Source organism: Triturus cristatus, chromosome 5_2, assembly GCF_964204655.1.
Source record: "Triturus cristatus chromosome 5_2, aTriCri1.1, whole genome shotgun sequence".
NCBI classification, from domain to species: Eukaryota; Metazoa; Chordata; class Amphibia; order Caudata; family Salamandridae; genus Triturus; species Triturus cristatus.
In genome coordinates, this window is record NC_140588.1 from 554,576,763 (window position 1) to 554,598,669 (window position 21,907).

General features: G+C 33.6%; 13 non-coding genes across 13 annotated transcripts; 7 read left to right on the forward strand and 6 right to left on the reverse strand.

The window, feature by feature from the left end:
• Positions 1-75: 75 nt before the first annotated feature.
• On the forward strand, positions 76-147 carry TRNAQ-UUG (transfer RNA glutamine (anticodon UUG)). The gene has a single exon. It is a non-coding gene; the product is annotated as a tRNA-Gln (tRNA).
• Positions 148-972: 825 nt separating this feature from the next.
• Positions 973-1,044, reverse strand: TRNAQ-CUG (transfer RNA glutamine (anticodon CUG)). Its single transcript has one exon. It is a non-coding gene; the product is annotated as a tRNA-Gln (tRNA).
• A 1,548-nt stretch (positions 1,045-2,592) lies between these two features.
• TRNAQ-UUG (transfer RNA glutamine (anticodon UUG)) lies at positions 2,593-2,664 on the forward strand. The gene has a single exon. It is a non-coding gene; the product is annotated as a tRNA-Gln (tRNA).
• Positions 2,665-3,489: 825 nt separating this feature from the next.
• On the reverse strand, positions 3,490-3,561 carry TRNAQ-CUG (transfer RNA glutamine (anticodon CUG)). The gene has a single exon. It is a non-coding gene; the product is annotated as a tRNA-Gln (tRNA).
• A 1,548-nt stretch (positions 3,562-5,109) lies between these two features.
• TRNAQ-UUG (transfer RNA glutamine (anticodon UUG)) lies at positions 5,110-5,181 on the forward strand. Its single transcript has one exon. It is a non-coding gene; the product is annotated as a tRNA-Gln (tRNA).
• An 825-nt stretch (positions 5,182-6,006) lies between these two features.
• On the reverse strand, positions 6,007-6,078 carry TRNAQ-CUG (transfer RNA glutamine (anticodon CUG)). Its single transcript has one exon. It is a non-coding gene; the product is annotated as a tRNA-Gln (tRNA).
• Positions 6,079-7,626: 1,548 nt separating this feature from the next.
• On the forward strand, positions 7,627-7,698 carry TRNAQ-UUG (transfer RNA glutamine (anticodon UUG)). Its single transcript has one exon. It is a non-coding gene; the product is annotated as a tRNA-Gln (tRNA).
• An 825-nt stretch (positions 7,699-8,523) lies between these two features.
• Positions 8,524-8,595, reverse strand: TRNAQ-CUG (transfer RNA glutamine (anticodon CUG)). The gene has a single exon. It is a non-coding gene; the product is annotated as a tRNA-Gln (tRNA).
• A 1,548-nt stretch (positions 8,596-10,143) lies between these two features.
• Positions 10,144-10,215, forward strand: TRNAQ-UUG (transfer RNA glutamine (anticodon UUG)). The gene has a single exon. It is a non-coding gene; the product is annotated as a tRNA-Gln (tRNA).
• Positions 10,216-11,040: 825 nt separating this feature from the next.
• On the reverse strand, positions 11,041-11,112 carry TRNAQ-CUG (transfer RNA glutamine (anticodon CUG)). Its single transcript has one exon. It is a non-coding gene; the product is annotated as a tRNA-Gln (tRNA).
• Positions 11,113-12,660: 1,548 nt separating this feature from the next.
• TRNAQ-UUG (transfer RNA glutamine (anticodon UUG)) lies at positions 12,661-12,732 on the forward strand. Its single transcript has one exon. It is a non-coding gene; the product is annotated as a tRNA-Gln (tRNA).
• Positions 12,733-15,177: 2,445 nt separating this feature from the next.
• On the forward strand, positions 15,178-15,249 carry TRNAQ-UUG (transfer RNA glutamine (anticodon UUG)). The gene has a single exon. It is a non-coding gene; the product is annotated as a tRNA-Gln (tRNA).
• A 3,335-nt stretch (positions 15,250-18,584) lies between these two features.
• TRNAQ-CUG (transfer RNA glutamine (anticodon CUG)) lies at positions 18,585-18,656 on the reverse strand. The gene has a single exon. It is a non-coding gene; the product is annotated as a tRNA-Gln (tRNA).
• Between the last annotated feature and the right edge of the window lie 3,251 nt (positions 18,657-21,907).

The following is a 21,907-nucleotide window of genomic DNA, read 5'->3' on the forward strand; positions in this document are numbered from 1 at the left end:
CTCTTTGACAGTAGAATATTAAAAACTTTGACATTTCCACATTGCTGCAGCAGTTTGCACTCCTTTCACATGGGAGGTTCCATGGTGTAATGGTTAGCACTTTGGACTTTGAATCCAATGATCCGAGTTCAAATCTCGGTGGGACCATTTTATGACTCTTGACCAAATCATTTTCTTTCAAGTGTATTCATTAATATCACATATCTAATACCGGTAGGGTGAAAAATTAATTTATTGATTATACTCTAAAAGTTTACTAGATGTGAGCAAATAATAGAATTTTTACAATACCTGGAAACTAAATGGCTCAAAATAATGAGAGATTTTACAAACTCACTCTGGTTTCTCAAACTCATCACAGGGGCTTGATGCACGACATTACTTTTTAAAATCTTACTGTTATTGATAAGGGGAACAAGGAACTTTTTAATTGCAAAGCATTCATTAAAACAAAACTTGAGGACTCAAACTTTGTATTACGGGGACCGAAGATGTGCAGTTTGAATAATAATCTTGAAATTCAGACGTACAAAGATTTTACACACTGATTTTCAACAGTAAATCCACAACCAATAAAGTTGAATCTTTTGAAAGACATGTCAAAGGTGTGAATCTGAAATTCACTTTCAAAGAAATTCACAATGAAATGCACTGTGTAAGTCCAGCATGTTGTCAGCTAAGAAATCAGCAAAAATGAACTATCTCATTACTGGCCATATAGATGAGAAAGGAAAATAAACTCATGTTTACAATGTGGATGTGAAAGAACAGTTTCTAGGTTCAACTTCAATATTTATGTTTATGAATAATTGATATGTTCATATTGTCTAACAGCTATCTAGATGGATAATGCTATGTATGCATCTATACATACTTATGCGTTCATACGCATCAGTATAAAACATTGATATTAGGTTTTTTCTAGACCAAATTCTAAAAAATGAGTTAAACAGTGAATCTCATTATTGTAGTAGGTCCCACCGAGATTTGAACTCGGATCGCTGGATTCAGAGTCCAGAGTGCTAACCATTACACCATGGAACCCTCTCACACAAGAGTGCCTTTTCCATTGAGACAAAAGAGAGCGCATCAGTGATGTCCTTCTCTTATATTGATAAAAAGATATCTCATTTGAATGGTCATAGTGGATAGAGATTTAATGTGATTTGATTCTTTTCAGCTATATTCTCTATAAAAGTGTTAAATATTCAAATGTTTATCTGAATATAAAAGTTATATCACAATGTTCATCTTTGCCTGTAGCATAATAAAACAGTCTACATTTCCAGACTACTGAAGCAATGTCTCTGTCTCCTGCATGGGTGGCTCGATAGAGCAATGGTTGGCAATTTAGACTTTGCATCCAATGATCCGATTTGAAACCTTGGAGGGACTTTTTTTATTACTCTTGAGCTTTTCCATTTCTTCATCTTTGTTCATTGATAGCTCAAATCCAACACCAGTAGGTTGAAAGAGTCAATTATTGAATGCTTTCAAAATGTCCATCAGCTTGAACAAGTTACATCAATACAAACTTTACAATACTTTGACATCAAATTTCTTCACAAAGTAGTTAGCCATTTTAAAATCATATCCTGATTTTCTCAAACGCATTTCAGACGGGTGATTCACAGCATCACTTTTTTAAGCTTTCCCGCTATTGATAAGGCGAAAATAGCACATTTTGAATGAGAAGTTTTCTTCAATCAAACATAGAGGAACCCAAATGATGATCTCATTCAGCTAGTAAAAATGTTGTTTTATATTAGTATGGAAATCGTGAAAAGAAAATGTTTTTCATGCTGATTTACAACAGTTGATCTCCAATCGTAAAATATAAGCTTTTGGTCGGAGGCATGACAGGTACTGATCAAATTCTCATTTTTGAACTTTATTCACAAATCATATGATATGCTTTGTATACATCAACTGTATTGTTGGATCAATAATGAGTAAAAAGTGACTATCTCAATTTCAGGACATATAAAAGAGAAAGAAGTAGAAACTCATGTTTCAAATGCTGAGAGGCAACAACTGTTCATGATTTTCACCTCCACTAATTATATTTATTTTTATAATCTATATGTTTATATGTTCCTATAAATATACAGAGACATATAGCTATATATACAGAGATACATATGTACAGGTTGATTTTTACATGTTTATAAGTAAATGTGATGTTGTTCCAAATAAAACTTTTAAGAACTGAATGGAAAAGAAAATTGTAATGTTCAGATAAGTCCCACTGAAATTTGTACTCAGATCCCTGTTTTCAGAGTCCAGAGTGCTAACCACGACACCATCCACCCTCCCGTACCAGGGTGAGCTTTCCATTTTGACAGAAGAGATTTGCCTCAGGGGGCAACTTATCTTTCATTGAAAAATATTATCTCACATAAAAACCACTGTTCAACAGAGTTATAACGTTATTTGAGTCTTTTGGGCAACATCCTTCCCCAACATAGTTCAATATGCAAAAGTTTACCAGAATAGGAAAGCAATCCAATTCAGTTTCTCTTTGACAGTAGAATATTAAAAACTTTGACATTTCCACATTGCTGCAGCAGTTTGCACTCCTTTCACATGGGAGGTTCCATGGTGTAATGGTTAGCACTTTGGACTTTGAATCCAATGATCCGAGTTCAAATCTCGGTGGGACCATTTTATGACTCTTGACCAAATCATTTTCTTTCAAGTGTATTCATTAATATCACATATCTAATACCGGTAGGGTGAAAAATTAATTTATTGATTATACTCTAAAAGTTTACTAGATGTGAGCAAATAATAGAATTTTTACAATACCTGGAAACTAAATGGCTCAAAATAATGAGAGATTTTACAAACTCACTCTGGTTTCTCAAACTCATCACAGGGGCTTGATGCACGACATTACTTTTTAAAATCTTACTGTTATTGATAAGGGGAACAAGGAACTTTTTAATTGCAAAGCATTCATTAAAACAAAACTTGAGGACTCAAACTTTGTATTACGGGGACCGAAGATGTGCAGTTTGAATAATAATCTTGAAATTCAGACGTACAAAGATTTTACACACTGATTTTCAACAGTAAATCCACAACCAATAAAGTTGAATCTTTTGAAAGACATGTCAAAGGTGTGAATCTGAAATTCACTTTCAAAGAAATTCACAATGAAATGCACTGTGTAAGTCCAGCATGTTGTCAGCTAAGAAATCAGCAAAAATGAACTATCTCATTACTGGCCATATAGATGAGAAAGGAAAATAAACTCATGTTTACAATGTGGATGTGAAAGAACAGTTTCTAGGTTCAACTTCAATATTTATGTTTATGAATAATTGATATGTTCATATTGTCTAACAGCTATCTAGATGGATAATGCTATGTATGCATCTATACATACTTATGCGTTCATACGCATCAGTATAAAACATTGATATTAGGTTTTTTCTAGACCAAATTCTAAAAAATGAGTTAAACAGTGAATCTCATTATTGTAGTAGGTCCCACCGAGATTTGAACTCGGATCGCTGGATTCAGAGTCCAGAGTGCTAACCATTACACCATGGAACCCTCTCACACAAGAGTGCCTTTTCCATTGAGACAAAAGAGAGCGCATCAGTGATGTCCTTCTCTTATATTGATAAAAAGATATCTCATTTGAATGGTCATAGTGGATAGAGATTTAATGTGATTTGATTCTTTTCAGCTATATTCTCTATAAAAGTGTTAAATATTCAAATGTTTATCTGAATATAAAAGTTATATCACAATGTTCATCTTTGCCTGTAGCATAATAAAACAGTCTACATTTCCAGACTACTGAAGCAATGTCTCTGTCTCCTGCATGGGTGGCTCGATAGAGCAATGGTTGGCAATTTAGACTTTGCATCCAATGATCCGATTTGAAACCTTGGAGGGACTTTTTTTATTACTCTTGAGCTTTTCCATTTCTTCATCTTTGTTCATTGATAGCTCAAATCCAACACCAGTAGGTTGAAAGAGTCAATTATTGAATGCTTTCAAAATGTCCATCAGCTTGAACAAGTTACATCAATACAAACTTTACAATACTTTGACATCAAATTTCTTCACAAAGTAGTTAGCCATTTTAAAATCATATCCTGATTTTCTCAAACGCATTTCAGACGGGTGATTCACAGCATCACTTTTTTAAGCTTTCCCGCTATTGATAAGGCGAAAATAGCACATTTTGAATGAGAAGTTTTCTTCAATCAAACATAGAGGAACCCAAATGATGATCTCATTCAGCTAGTAAAAATGTTGTTTTATATTAGTATGGAAATCGTGAAAAGAAAATGTTTTTCATGCTGATTTACAACAGTTGATCTCCAATCGTAAAATATAAGCTTTTGGTCGGAGGCATGACAGGTACTGATCAAATTCTCATTTTTGAACTTCATTCACAAATCATATGATATGCTTTGTATACATCAACTGTATTGTTGGATCAATAATGAGTAAAAAGTGACTATCTCAATTTCAGGACATATAAAAGAGAAAGAAGTAGAAACTCATGTTTCAAATGCTGAGAGGCAACAACTGTTCATGATTTTCACCTCCACTAATTATATTTATTTTTATAATCTATATGTTTATATGTTCCTATAAATATACAGAGACATATAGCTATATATACAGAGATACATATGTACAGGTTGATTTTTACATGTTTATAAGTAAATGTGATGTTGTTCCAAATAAAACTTCTAAGAACTGAATGGAAAAGAAAATTGTAATGTTCAGATAAGTCCCACTGAAATTTGTACTCAGATCCCTGTTTTCAGAGTCCAGAGTGCTAACCACGACACCATCCACCCTCCCGTACCAGGGTGAGCTTTCCATTTTGACAGAAGAGATTTGCCTCAGGGGGCAACTTATCTTTCATTGAAAAATATTATCTCACATAAAAACCACTGTTCAACGGAGTTATAACGTTATTTGAGTCTTTTGGGCAACATCCTTCCCCAACATAGTTCAATATGCAAAAGTTTACCAGAATAGGAAAGCAATCCAATTCAGTTTCTCTTTGACAGTAGAATATTAAAAACTTTGACATTTCCACATTGCTGCAGCAGTTTGCACTCCTTTCACATGGGAGGTTCCATGGTGTAATGGTTAGCACTTTGGACTTTGAATCCAATGATCCGAGTTCAAATCTCGGTGGGACCATTTTATGACTCTTGACCAAATCATTTTCTTTCAAGTGTATTCATTAATATCACATATCTAATACCGGTAGGGTGAAAAATTAATTTATTGATTATACTCTAAAAGTTTACTAGATGTGAGCAAATAATAGAATTTTTACAATACCTGGAAACTAAATGGCTCAAAATAATGAGAGATTTTACAAACTCACTCTGGTTTCTCAAACTCATCACAGGGGCTTGATGCACGACATTACTTTTTAAAATCTTACTGTTATTGATAAGGGGAACAAGGAACTTTTTAATTGCAAAGCATTCATTAAAACAAAACTTGAGGAGTCAAACTTTGTATTACGGGGACCGAAGATGTGCAGTTTGAATAATAATCTTGAAATTCAGACGTACAAAGATTTTACACACTGATTTTCAACAGTAAATCCACAACCAATAAAGTTGAATCTTTTGAAAGACATGTCAAAGGTGTGAATCTGAAATTCACTTTCAAAGAAATTCACAATGAAATGCACTGTGTAAGTCCAGCATGTTGTCAGCTAAGAAATCAGCAAAAATGAACTATCTCATTACTGGCCATATAGATGAGAAAGGAAAATAAACTCATGTTTACAATGTGGATGTGAAAGAACAGTTTCTAGGTTCAGCTTCAATATTTATGTTTATGAATAATTGATATGTTCATATTGTCTAACAGCTATCTAGATGGATAAAGCTATGTATGCATCTATACATACTTATGCGTTCATACGCATCAGTATAAAACATTGATATTAGGTTTTTTCTAGACCAAATTCTAAAAAATGAGTTAAACAGTGAATCTCATTATTGTAGTAGGTCCCACCGAGATTTGAACTCGGATCGCTGGATTCAGAGTCCAGAGTGCTAACCATTACACCATGGAACCCTCTCACACAAGAGTGCCTTTTCCATTGAGACAAAAGAGAGCGCATCAGTGATGTCCTTCTCTTATATTGATAAAAAGATATCTCATTTGAATGGTCATAGTGGATAGAGATTTAATGTGATTTGATTCTTTTCAGCTATATTCTCTATAAAAGTGTTAAATATTCAAATGTTTATCTGAATATAAAAGTTATATCACAATGTTCATCTTTGCCTGTAGCATAATAAAACAGTCTACATTTCCAGACTACTGAAGCAATGTCTCTGTCTCCTGCATGGGTGGCTCGATAGAGCAATGGTTGGCAATTTGGACTTTGCATCCAATGATCCGATTTGAAACCTTGGAGGGACTTTTTTTATTACTCTTGAGCTTTTCCATTTCTTCATCTTTGTTCATTGATAGCTCAAATCCAACACCAGTAGGTTGAAAGAGTCAATTATTGAATGCTTTCAAAATGTCCATCAGCTTGAACAAGTTACATCAATACAAACTTTACAATACTTTGACATCAAATTTCTTCACAAAGTAGTTAGCCATTTTAAAATCATATCCTGATTTTCTCAAACGCATTTCAGACGGGTGATTCACAGCATCACTTTTTTAAGCTTTCCCGCTATTGATAAGGCGAAAATAGCACATTTTGAATGAGAAGTTTTCTTCAATCAAACATAGAGGAACCCAAATGATGATCTCATTCAGCTAGTAAAAATGTTGTTTTATATTAGTATGGAAATCGTGAAAAGAAAATGTTTTTCATGCTGATTTACAACAGTTGATCTCCAATCGTAAAATATAAGCTTTTGGTCGGAGGCATCACAGGTACTGATCAAATTCTCATTTTTGAACTTTATTCACAAATCATATGATATGCTTTGTATACATCAACTGTATTGTTGGATCAATAATGAGTAAAAAGTGACTATCTCAATTTCAGGACATATAAAAGAGAAAGAAGTAGAAACTCATGTTTCAAATGCTGAGAGGCAACAACTGTTCATGATTTTCACCCCCACTAATTATATTTATTTTTATAATCTATATGTTTATATGTTCCTATAAATATACAGAGACATATAGCTATATATACAGAGATACATATGTACAGGTTGATTTTTACATGTTTATAAGTAAATGTGATATTGTTCCAAATAAAACTTCTAAGAACTGAATGGAAAAGAAAATTGTAATGTTCAGATAAGTCCCACTGAAATTTGTACTCAGATCCCTGTTTTCAGAGTCCAGAGTGCTAACCACGACACCATCCACCCTCCCGTACCAGGGTGAGCTTTCCATTTTGACAGAAGAGATTTGCCTCAGGGGGCAACTTATCTTTCATTGAAAAATATTATCTCACATAAAAACCACTGTTCAACAGAGTTATAACGTTATTTGAGTCTTTTGGGCAACATCCTTCCCCAACATAGTTCAATATGCAAAAGTTTACCAGAATAGGAAAGCAATCCAATTCAGTTTCTCTTTGACAGTAGAATATTAAAAACTTTGACATTTCCACATTGCTGCAGCAGTTTGCACTCCTTTCACATGGGAGGTTCCATGGTGTAATGGTTAGCACTTTGGACTTTGAATCCAATGATCCGAGTTCAAATCTCGGTGGGACCATTTTATGACTCTTGACCAAATCATTTTCTTTCAAGTGTATTCATTAATATCACATATCTAATACCGGTAGGGTGAAAAATTAATTTATTGATTATACTCTAAAAGTTTACTAGATGTGAGCAAATAATAGAATTTTTACAATACCTGGAAACTAAATGGCTCAAAATAATGAGAGATTTTACAAACTCACTCTGGTTTCTCAAACTCATCACAGGGGCTTGATGCACGACATTACTTTTTAAAATCTTACTGTTATTGATAAGGGGAACAAGGAACTTTTTAATTGCAAAGCATTCATTAAAACAAAACTTGAGGACTCAAACTTTGTATTACGGGGACCGAAGATGTGCAGTTTGAATAATAATCTTGAAATTCAGACGTACAAAGATTTTACACACTGATTTTCAACAGTAAATCCACAACCAATAAAGTTGAATCTTTTGAAAGACATGTCAAAGGTGTGAATCTGAAATTCACTTTCAAAGAAATTCACAATGAAATGCACTGTGTAAGTCCAGCATGTTGTCAGCTAAGAAATCAGCAAAAATGAACTATCTCATTACTGGCCATGTAGATGAGAAAGGAAAATAAACTCATGTTTACAATGTGGATGTGAAAGAACAGTTTCTAGGTTCAACTTCAATATTTATGTTTATGAATAATTGATATGTTCATATTGTCTAACAGCTATCTAGATGGATAATGCTATGTATGCATCTATACATACTTATGCGTTCATACGCATCAGTATAAAACATTGATATTAGGTTTTTTCTAGACCAAATTCTAAAAAATGAGTTAAACAGTGAATCTCATTATTGTAGTAGGTCCCACCGAGATTTGAACTCGGATCGCTGGATTCAGAGTCCAGAGTGCTAACCATTACACCATGGAACCCTCTCACACAAGAGTGCCTTTTCCATTGAGACAAAAGAGAGCGCATCAGTGATGTCCTTCTCTTATATTGATAAAAAGATATCTCATTTGAATGGTCATAGTGGATAGAGATTTAATGTGATTTGATTCTTTTCAGCTATATTCTCTATAAAAGTGTTAAATATTCAAATGTTTATCTGAATATAAAAGTTATATCACAATGTTCATCTTTGCCTGTAGCATAATAAAACAGTCTACATTTCCAGACTACTGAAGCAATGTCTCTGTCTCCTGCATGGGTGGCTCGATAGAGCAATGGTTGGCAATTTGGACTTTGCATCCAATGATCCGATTTGAAACCGTGGAGGGACTTTTTTTATTACTCTTGAGCTTTTCCATTTCTTCATCTTTGTTCATTGATAGCTCAAATCCAACACCAGTAGGTTGAAAGAGTCAATTATTGAATGCTTTCAAAATGTCCATCAGCTTGAACAAGTTACATCAATACAAACTTTACAATACTTTGACATCAAATTTCTTCACAAAGTAGTTAGCCATTTTAAAATCATATCCTGATTTTCTCAAACGCATTTCAGACGGGTGATTCACAGCATCACTTTTTTAAGCTTTCCCGCTATTGATAAGGCGAAAATAGCACATTTTGAATGAGAAGTTTTCTTCAATCAAACATAGAGGAACCCAAATGATGATCTCATTCAGCTAGTAAAAATGTTGTTTTATATTAGTATGGAAATCGTGAAAAGAAAATGTTTTTCATGCTGATTTACAACAGTTGATCTCCAATCGTAAAATATAAGCTTTTGGTCGGAGGCATCACAGGTACTGATCAAATTCTCATTTTTGAACTTTATTCACAAATCATATGATATGCTTTGTATACATCAACTGTATTGTTGGATCAATAATGAGTAAAAAGTGACTATCTCAATTTCAGGACATATAAAAGAGAAAGAAGTAGAAACTCATGTTTCAAATGCTGAGAGGCAACAACTGTTCATGATTTTCACCCCCACTAATTATATTTATTTTTATAATCTATATGTTTATATGTTCCTATAAATATACAGAGACATATAGCTATATATACAGAGATACATATGTACAGGTTGATTTTTACATGTTTATAAGTAAATGTGATATTGTTCCAAATAAAACTTCTAAGAACTGAATGGAAAAGAAAATTGTAATGTTCAGATAAGTCCCACTGAAATTTGTACTCAGATCCCTGTTTTCAGAGTCCAGAGTGCTAACCACGACACCATCCACCCTCCCGTACCAGGGTGAGCTTTCCATTTTGACAGAAGAGATTTGCCTCAGGGGGCAACTTATCTTTCATTGAAAAATATTATCTCACATAAAAACCACTGTTCAACAGAGTTATAACGTTATTTGAGTCTTTTGGGCAACATCCTTCCCCAACATAGTTCAATATGCAAAAGTTTACCAGAATAGGAAAGCAATCCAATTCAGTTTCTCTTTGACAGTAGAATATTAAAAACTTTGACATTTCCACATTGCTGCAGCAGTTTGCACTCCTTTCACATGGGAGGTTCCATGGTGTAATGGTTAGCACTTTGGACTTTGAATCCAATGATCCGAGTTCAAATCTCGGTGGGACCATTTTATGACTCTTGACCAAATCATTTTCTTTCAAGTGTATTCATTAATATCACATATCTAATACCGGTAGGGTGAAAAATTAATTTATTGATTATACTCTAAAAGTTTACTAGATGTGAGCAAATAATAGAATTTTTACAATACCTGGAAACTAAATGGCTCAAAATAATGAGAGATTTTACAAACTCACTCTGGTTTCTCAAACTCATCACAGGGGCTTGATGCACGACATTACTTTTTAAAATCTTACTGTTATTGATAAGGGGAACAAGGAACTTTTTAATTGCAAAGCATTCATTAAAACAAAACTTGAGGACTCAAACTTTGTATTACGGGGACCGAAGATGTGCAGTTTGAATAATAATCTTGAAATTCAGACGTACAAAGATTTTACACACTGATTTTCAACAGTAAATCCACAACCAATAAAGTTGAATCTTTTGAAAGACATGTCAAAGGTGTGAATCTGAAATTCACTTTCAAAGAAATTCACAATGAAATGCACTGTGTAAGTCCAGCATGTTGTCAGCTAAGAAATCAGCAAAAATGAACTATCTCATTACTGGCCATGTAGATGAGAAAGGAAAATAAACTCATGTTTACAATGTGGATGTGAAAGAACAGTTTCTAGGTTCAACTTCAATATTTATGTTTATGAATAATTGATATGTTCATATTGTCTAACAGCTATCTAGATGGATAATGCTATGTATGCATCTATACATACTTATGCGTTCATACGCATCAGTATAAAACATTGATATTAGGTTTTTTCTAGACCAAATTCTAAAAAATGAGTTAAACAGTGAATCTCATTATTGTAGTAGGTCCCACCGAGATTTGAACTCGGATCGCTGGATTCAGAGTCCAGAGTGCTAACCATTACACCATGGAACCCTCTCACACAAGAGTGCCTTTTCCATTGAGACAAAAGAGAGCGCATCAGTGATGTCCTTCTCTTATATTGATAAAAAGATATCTCATTTGAATGGTCATAGTGGATAGAGATTTAATGTGATTTGATTCTTTTCAGCTATATTCTCTATAAAAGTGTTAAATATTCAAATGTTTATCTGAATATAAAAGTTATATCACAATGTTCATCTTTGCCTGTAGCATAATAAAACAGTCTACATTTCCAGACTACTGAAGCAATGTCTCTGTCTCCTGCATGGGTGGCTCGATAGAGCAATGGTTGGCAATTTGGACTTTGCATCCAATGATCCGATTTGAAACCTTGGAGGGACTTTTTTTATTACTCTTGAGCTTTTCCATTTCTTCATCTTTGTTCATTGATAGCTCAAATCCAACACCAGTAGGTTGAAAGAGTCAATTATTGAATGCTTTCAAAATGTCCATCAGCTTGAACAAGTTACATCAATACAAACTTTACAATACTTTGACATCAAATTTCTTCACAAAGTAGTTAGCCATTTTAAAATCATATCCTGATTTTCTCAAACGCATTTCAGACGGGTGATTCACAGCATCACTTTTTTAAGCTTTCCCGCTATTGATAAGGCGAAAATAGCACATTTTGAATGAGAAGTTTTCTTCAATCAAACATAGAGGAACCCAAATGATGATCTCATTCAGCTAGTAAAAATGTTGTTTTATATTAGTATGGAAATCGTGAAAAGAAAATGTTTTTCATGCTGATTTACAACAGTTGATCTCCAATCGTAAAATATAAGCTTTTGGTCGGAGGCATCACAGGTACTGATCAAATTCTCATTTTTGAACTTTATTCACAAATCATATGATATGCTTTGTATACATCAACTGTATTGTTGGATCAATAATGAGTAAAAAGTGACTATCTCAATTTCAGGACATATAAAAGAGAAAGAAGTAGAAACTCATGTTTCAAATGCTGAGAGGCAACAACTGTTCATGATTTTCACCCCCACTAATTATATTTATTTTTATAATCTATATGTTTATATGTTCCTATAAATATACAGAGACATATAGCTATATATACAGAGATACATATGTACAGGTTGATTTTTACATGTTTATAAGTAAATGTGATATTGTTCCAAATAAAACTTCTAAGAACTGAATGGAAAAGAAAATTGTAATGTTCAGATAAGTCCCACTGAAATTTGTACTCAGATCCCTGTTTTCAGAGTCCAGAGTGCTAACCACGACACCATCCACCCTCCCGTACCAGGGTGAGCTTTCCATTTTGACAGAAGAGATTTGCCTCAGGGGGCAACTTATCTTTCATTGAAAAATATTATCTCACATAAAAACCACTGTTCAACAGAGTTATAACGTTATTTGAGTCTTTTGGGCAACATCCTTCCCCAACATAGTTCAATATGCAAAAGTTTACCAGAATAGGAAAGCAATCCAATTCAGTTTCTCTTTGACAGTAGAATATTAAAAACTTTGACATTTCCACATTGCTGCAGCAGTTTGCACTCCTTTCACATGGGAGGTTCCATGGTGTAATGGTTAGCACTTTGGACTTTGAATCCAATGATCCGAGTTCAAATCTCGGTGGGACCATTTTATGACTCTTGACCAAATCATTTTCTTTCAAGTGTATTCATTAATATCACATATCTAATACCGGTAGGGTGAAAAATTAATTTATTGATTATACTCTAAAAGTTTACTAGATGTGAGCAAATAATAGAATTTTTACAATACCTGGAAACTAAATGGCTCAAAATAATGAGAGATTTTACAAACTCACTCTGGTTTCTCAAACTCATCACAGGGGCTTGATGCACGACATTACTTTTTAAAATCTTACTGTTATTGATAAGGGGAACAAGGAACTTTTTAATTGCAAAGCATTCATTAAAACAAAACTTGAGGACTCAAACTTTGTATTACGGGGACCGAAGATGTGCAGTTTGAATAATAATCTTGAAATTCAGACGTACAAAGATTTTACACACTGATTTTCAACAGTAAATCCACAACCAATAAAGTTGAATCTTTTGAAAGACATGTCAAAGGTGTGAATCTGAAATTCACTTTCAAAGAAATTCACAATGAAATGCACTGTGTAAGTCCAGCATGTTGTCAGCTAAGAAATCAGCAAAAATGAACTATCTCATTACTGGCCATGTAGATGAGAAAGGAAAATAAACTCATGTTTACAATGTGGATGTGAAAGAACAGTTTCTAGGTTCAACTTCAATATTTATGTTTATGAATAATTGATATGTTCATATTGTCTAACAGCTATCTAGATGGATAATGCTATGTATGCATCTATACATACTTATGCGTTCATACGCATCAGTATAAAACATTGATATTAGGTTTTTTCTAGACCAAATTCTAAAAAATGAGTTAAACAGTGAATCTCATTATTGTAGTAGGTCCCACTGAGATTTGAACTCGGATCGCTGGATTCAGAGTCCAGAGTGCTAACCATTACACCATGGAACCCTCTCACACAAGAGTGCCTTTTCCATTGAGACAAAAGAGAGCGCATCAGTGATGTCCTTCTCTTATATTGATAAAAAGATATCTCATTTGAATGGTCATAGTGGATAGAGATTTAATGTGATTTGATTCTTTTCAGCTATATTCTCTATAAAAGTGTTAAATATTCAAATGTTTATCTGAATATAAAAGTTATATCACAATGTTCATCTTTGCCTGTAGCATAATAAAACAGTCTACATTTCCAGACTACTGAAGCAATGTCTCTGTCTCCTGCATGGGTGGCTCGATAGAGCAATGGTTGGCAATTTAGACTTTGCATCCAATGATCCGATTTGAAACCTTGGAGGGACTTTTTTTATTACTCTTGAGCTTTTCCATTTCTTCATCTTTGTTCATTGATAGCTCAAATCCAACACCAGTAGGTTGAAAGAGTCAATTATTGAATGCTTTCAAAATGTCCATCAGCTTGAACAAGTTACATCAATACAAACTTTACAATACTTTGACATCAAATTTCTTCACAAAGTAGTTAGCCATTTTAAAATCATATCCTGATTTTCTCAAACGCATTTCAGACGGGTGATTCACAGCATCACTTTTTTAAGCTTTCCCGCTATTGATAAGGCGAAAATAGCACATTTTGAATGAGAAGTTTTCTTCAATCAAACATAGAGGAACCCAAATGATGATCTCATTCAGCTAGTAAAAATGTTGTTTTATATTAGTATGGAAATCGTGAAAAGAAAATGTTTTTCATGCTGATTTACAACAGTTGATCTCCAATCGTAAAATATAAGCTTTTGGTCGGAGGCATGACAGGTACTGATCAAATTCTCATTTTTGAACTTCATTCACAAATCATATGATATGCTTTGTATACATCAACTGTATTGTTGGATCAATAATGAGTAAAAAGTGACTATCTCAATTTCAGGACATATAAAAGAGAAAGAAGTAGAAACTCATGTTTCAAATGCTGAGAGGCAACAACTGTTCATGATTTTCACCTCCACTAATTATATTTATTTTTATAATCTATATGTTTATATGTTCCTATAAATATACAGAGACATATAGCTATATATACAGAGATACATATGTACAGGTTGATTTTTACATGTTTATAAGTAAATGTGATGTTGTTCCAAATAAAACTTCTAAGAACTGAATGGAAAAGAAAATTGTAATGTTCAGATAAGTCCCACTGAAATTTGTACTCAGATCCCTGTTTTCAGAGTCCAGAGTGCTAACCACGACACCATCCACCCTCCCGTACCAGGGTGAGCTTTCCATTTTGACAGAAGAGATTTGCCTCAGGGGGCAACTTATCTTTCATTGAAAAATATTATCTCACATAAAAACCACTGTTCAACAGAGTTATAACGTTATTTGAGTCTTTTGGGCAACATCCTTCCCCAACATAGTTCAATATGCAAAAGTTTACCAGAATAGGAAAGCAATCCAATTCAGTTTCTCTTTGACAGTAGAATATTAAAAACTTTGACATTTCCACATTGCTGCAGCAGTTTGCACTCCTTTCACATGGGAGGTTCCATGGTGTAATGGTTAGCACTTTGGACTTTGAATCCAATGATCCGAGTTCAAATCTCGGTGGGACCATTTTATGACTCTTGACCAAATCATTTTCTTTCAAGTGTATTCATTAATATCACATATCTAATACCGGTAGGGTGAAAAATTAATTTATTGATTATACTCTAAAAGTTTACTAGATGTGAGCAAATAATAGAATTTTTACAATACCTGGAAACTAAATGGCTCAAAATAATGAGAGATTTTACAAACTCACTCTGGTTTCTCAAACTCATCACAGGGGCCTGATGCACGACATTACTTTTTAAAATCTTACTGTTATTGATAAGGGGAACAAGGAACTTTTTAATTGCAAAGCATTCATTAAAACAAAACTTGAGGAGTCAAACTTTGTATTACGGGGACCGAAGATGTGCAGTTTGAATAATAATCTTGAAATTCAGACGTACAAAGATTTTACACACTGATTTTCAACAGTAAATCCACAACCAATAAAGTTGAATCTTTTGAAACACATGTCAAAGGTGTGAATCTGAAATTCACTTTCAAAGAAATTCACAATGAAATGCACTGTGTAAGTCCAGCATGTTGTCAGCTAAGAAATCAGCAAAAATGAACTATCTCATTACTGGCCATATAGATGAGAAAGGAAAATAAACTCATGTTTACAATGTGGATGTGAAAGAACAGTTTCTAGGTTCAGCTTCAATATTTATGTTTATGAATAATTGATATGTTCATATTGTCTAACAGCTATCTAGATGGATAAAGCTATGTATGCATCTATACATACTTATGCGTTCATACGCATCAGTATAAAACATTGATATTAGGTTTTTTCTAGACCAAATTCTAAAAAATGAGTTAAACAGTGAATCTCATAATTGTAGTAGGTCCCACTGAGATTTGAACTCGGATCGCTGGATTCAGAGTGCTAACCATTACACCATGGAACCCTCTCACACAAGAGTGCCTTTTCCATTGAGACAAAAGAGAGCGCATCAGTGATGTCCTTCTCTTATATTGATAAAAAGATATCTCATTTGAATGGTCATAGTGGATAGAGATTTAATGTGATTTGATTCTTTTCAGCTATATTCTCTATAAAAGTGTTAAATATTCAAATGTTTATCTGAATATAAAAGTTATATCACAATGTTCATCTTTGCCTGTAGCATAATAAAACAGTCTACATTTCCAGACTACTGAAGCAATGTCTCTGTCTCCTGCATGGGTGGCTCGATAGAGCAATGGTTGGCAATTTGGACTTTGCATCCAATGATCCGATTTGAAACCTTGGAGGGACTTTTTTTATTACTCTTGAGCTTTTCCATTTCTTCATCTTTGTTCATTGATAGCTCAAATCCAACACCAGTAGATTGAAAGAGTCAATTATTGAATGCTTTCAAAATGTCCATCAGCTTGAACAAGTTACATCAATACAAACTTTACAATACTTTGACATCAAATTTCTTCACAAAGTAGTTAGCCATTATAAAATCATATCCTGATTTTCTCAAACGCATTTCAGACGGGTGATTCACAGCATCACTTTTTTAAGCTTTCCCGCTATTGATAAGGCGAAAATAGCACATTTTGAATGAGAAGTTTTCTTCAATCAAACATAGAGGAACCCAAATGATGATCTCATTCAGCTAGTAAAAATGTTGTTTTATATTAGTATGGAAATCGTGAAAAGAAAATGTTTTTCATGCTGATTTACAACAGTTGATCTCCAATCGTAAAATATAAGCTTTTGGTCGGATGCATGACAGGTACTGATCAAATTCTCATTTTTGAACTTCATTCACAAATCATATGATTTGCTTTGTATACATCAACTGTATTGTTGGATCAATAATGAGTAAAAAGTGACTATCTCAATTTCAGGACATATAAAAGAGAAAGAAGTAGAAACTCATGTTTCAAATGCTGAGAGGCAACAACTGTTCATGATTTTCACCTCCACTAATTATATTTATTTTTATAATCTATATGTTTATATGTTCCTATAAATATACAGAGACATATAGCTATATATACAGAGATACATATGTACAGGTTGATTTTTACATGTTTATAAGTAAATGTGATGTTGTTCCAAATAAAACTTCTAAGAACTGAATGGAAAAGAAAATTGTAATGTTCAGATAAGTCCCACTGAAATTTGTACTCAGATCCCTGTTTTCAGAGTCCAGAGTGCTAACCACGACACCATCCACACTCCCGTACCAGGGTGAGCTTTCCATTTTGACAGAAGAGATTTGCCTCAGGGGGCAACTTATCTTTCATTGAAAAATATTATCTCACATAAAAACCACTGTTCAACAGAGTTATAACGTTATTTGAGTCTTTTGGGCAACATCCTTCCCCAACATAGTTCAATATGCAAAAGTTTACCAGACTAGGAAAGCAATCCAATTCAGTTTCTCTTTGACAGTAGAATATTAAAAACGTTGACATTTCCACATTGCTGCAGCAGTTTGCACTCCTTTCACATGGGAGGTTCCATGGTTTAATGGTTAGTACTTTGGACTTTGAATCCAATGATCCGAGTTCAAATCTCGGTGGGACCATTTTATGACTCTTGACCAAATCATTTTCTTTCAAGTGTATTCATTAATTTCACATATCTAATACCGGTAGGGTGAAAAATTAATTTATTGATTATACTCTAAAAGTTTACTAGATGTGAGCAAATAATAGAATTTTTTCAATACCTGGAAACTAAATGGCTCAAAATAATGAGAGATTTTACAAACTCACTCTGGTTTCTCAAACTCATCACAGGGGCTTGATGCACGACATTACTTTTTAAAATCTTACTGTTATTGATAAGGGGAACAAGGAACTTTTTAATTGCAAAGCATTCATTAAAACAAAACTTGAGGAGTCAAACTTTGTATTACGGGGACCGAAGATGTGCAGTTTGAATAATAATCTTGAAATTCAGACGTACACAGATTTTACACACTGATTTTCAACAGTAAATCCACAACCAATAAAGTTGAATCTTTTGAAAGACATGTCAAAGGTGTGAATCTGAAATTCACTTTCAAAGAAATTCACAATGAAATGCACTGTGTAAGTCCAGCATGTTGTCAGCTAAGAAATCAGCAAAAATGAACTATCTCATTACTGGCCATATAGATGAGAAAGGAAAATAAACTCATGTTTACAATGTGGATGTGAAAGAACAGTTTCTAGGTTCAGCTTCAATATTTATGTTTATGAATAATTGATATGTTCATATTGTCTAACAGCTATCTAGATGGATAAAGCTATGTATGCATCTATACATACTTATGCGTTCATACGCATCAGTATAAAACATTGATATTAGGTTTTTTCTAGACCAAATTCTAAAAAATGAGTTACACAGTGAATCTCATAATTGTAGTAGGTCCCACCGAGATTTGAACTCGGATCGCTGGATTCAGAGTCCAGAGTGCTAACCATTACACCATGGAACCCTGTCACACAAGAGTGCCTTTTCCATTGAGACAAAAGAGAGCGCATCAGTGATGTCCTTCTCTTATATTGATAAAAAGATATCTCATTTGAATGGTCATAGTGGATAGAGATTTAATGTGATTTGATTCTTTTCAGCTGTATTCTCTATAAAAGTGTTAAATATTCAAATGTTTATCTGAATATAAAAGTTATATCACAATGTTCATCTTTGCCTGTAGCATAATAAAACAGTCTACATTTCGAGACTACTGAAGCAATGTCTCTGTCTCCTGCATGGGTGGCTCGATAGAGCAATGGTTGGCAATTTGGACTTTGCATCCAATGATCCGATTTGAAACCTTGGAGGGACTTTTTTTATTACTCTTGACCTTTTCCATTTCTTCATCTTTGTTCATTGATAGCTCAAATCCAACACCAGTAGGTTGAAAGAGTCAATTATTGAATGCTTTCAAAATGTCCATCAGCTTGAACAAGTTACATCAATACAAACTTTACAATACTTTGACATCAAATTTCTTCACAAAGTAGTTAGCCATTATAAAATCATATCCTGATTTTCTCAAACGCATTTCAGACGGGTGATTCACAGCATCACTTTTTTAAGCTTTCCCGCTATTGATAAGGCGAAAATAGCACATTTTGAATGAGAAGTTTCCTTCAATCAAACATAGAGGAACCCAAATGATGATCTCATTCAGCTAGTAAAAATGTTGTTTTATATTAGTATGGAAATCGTGAAAAGAAAATGTTTTTCATGCTGATTTACAACAGTTGATCTCCAATCGTAAAATATAAGCTTTTGGTCGGAGGCATGACAGGTACTGATCAAATTCTCATTTTTGAACTTCATTCACAAATCATATGATATGCTTTGTATACATCAACTGTATTGTTGGATCAATAATGAGTAAAAAGTGACTATCTCAATTTCAGGACATATAAAAGAGAAAGAAGTAGAAACTCATGTTTCAAATGCTGAGAGGCAACAACTGTTCATGATTTTCACCTCCACTAATTATATTTATTTTTATAATCTATATGTTTATATGTTCCTATAAATATACAGAGACATATAGCTATATATACAGAGATACATATGTACAGGTTGATTTTTACATGTTTATAAGTAAATGTGATGTTGTTCCAAATAAAACTTCTAAGAACTGAATGGAAAAGAAAATTGTAATGTTCAGATAAGTCCCACTGAAATTTGTACTCAGATCCCTGTTTTCAGAGTCCAGAGTGCTAACCACGACACCATCCACACTCCCGTACCAGGGTGAGCTTTCCATTTTGACAGAAGAGATTTGCCTCAGGGGGCAACTTATCTTTCATTGAAAAATATTATCTCACATAAAAACCACTGTTCAACAGAGTTATAACGTTATTTGAGTCTTTTGGGCAACATCCTTCCCCAACATAGTTCAATATGCAAAAGTTTACCAGACTAGGAAAGCAATCCAATTCAGTTTCTCTTTGACAGTAGAATATTAAAAACGTTGACATTTCCACATTGCTGCAGCAGTTTGCACTCCTTTCACATGGGAGGTTCCATGGTTTAATGGTTAGCACTTTGGACTTTGAATCCAATGATCCGAGTTCAAATCTCGGTGGGACCATTTTATGACTCTTGACCAAATCATTTTCTTTCAAGTGTATTCATTAATTTCACATATCTAATACCGGTAGGGTGAAAAATTAATTTATTGATTATACTCTAAAAGTTTACTAGATGTGAGCAAATAATAGAATTTTTTCAATACCTGGAAACTAAATGGCTCAAAATAATGAGAGATTTCACAAACTCACTCTGGTTTCTCAAACTCATCACAGGGGCTTGATGCACGACATTACTTTTTAAAATCTTACTGTTATTGATAAGGGGAACAAGGAACTTTTTAATTGCAAAGCATTCATTAAAACAAAACTTGAGGAGTCAAACTTTGTATTACGGGGACCGAAGATGTGCAGTTTGAATAATAATCTTGAAATTCAGACGTACACAGATTTTACACACTGATTTTCAACAGTAATTCCACAACCAATAAAGTTGAATCTTTTGAAAGACATGTCAAAGGTGTGAATCTGAAATTCACTTTCAAAGAAATTCACAATGAAATGCACTGTGTAAGTCCAGCATGTTGTCAGCTAAGAAATCAGCAAAAATGAACTATCTCATTACTGGCCATATAGATGAGAAAGGAAAATAAACTCATGTTTACAATGTGGATGTGAAAGAACAGTTTCTAGGTTCAGCTTCAATATTTATGTTTATGAATAATTGATATGTTCATATTGTCTAACAGCTATCTAGATGGATAAAGCTATGTATGCATCTATACATACTTATGCGTTCATACGCATCAGTATAAAACATTGATATTAGGTTTTTTCTAGACCAAATTCTAAAAAATGAGTTAAACAGTGAATCTCATAATTGTAGTAGGTCCCACTGAGATTTGAACTCGGATCGCTGGATTCAGAGTGCTAACCATTACACCATGGAACCCTCTAACACAAGAGTGCCTTTTCCATTGAGACAAAAGAGAGCGCATCAGTGATGTCCTTCTCTTATATTGATAAAAAGATATCTCATTTGAATGGTCATAGTGGATAGAGATTTAATGTGATTTGATTCTTTTCAGCTATATTCTCTATAAAAGTGTTAAATATTCAAATGTTTATCTGAATATAAAAGTTATATCACAATGTTCATCTTTGCCTGTAGCATAATAAAACAGTCTACATTTCCAGACTACTGAAGCAATGTCTCTGTCTCCTGCATGGGTGGCTCGATAGAGCAATGGTTGGCAATTTGGACTTTGCATCCAATGATCCGATTTGAAACCTTGGAGGGACTTTTTTTATTACTCTTGACCTTTTCCATTTCTTCATCTTTGTTCATTGATAGCTCAAATCCAACACCAGTAGGTTGAAAGAGTCAATTATTGAATGCTTTCAAAATGTCCATCAGCTTGAACAAGTTACATCAATACAAACTTTACAATACTTTGACATCAAATTTCTTCACAAAGTAGTTAGCCATTATAAAATCATATCCTGATTTTCTCAAACGCATTTCAGACGGGTGATTCACAGCATCACTTTTTTAAGCTTTCCCGCTATTGATAAGGCGAAAATAGCACATTTTGAATGAGAAGTTTTCTTCAATCAAACATAGAGGAACCCAAATGATGATCTCATTCAGCTAGTAAAAATGTTGTTTTATATTAGTATGGAAATCGTGAAA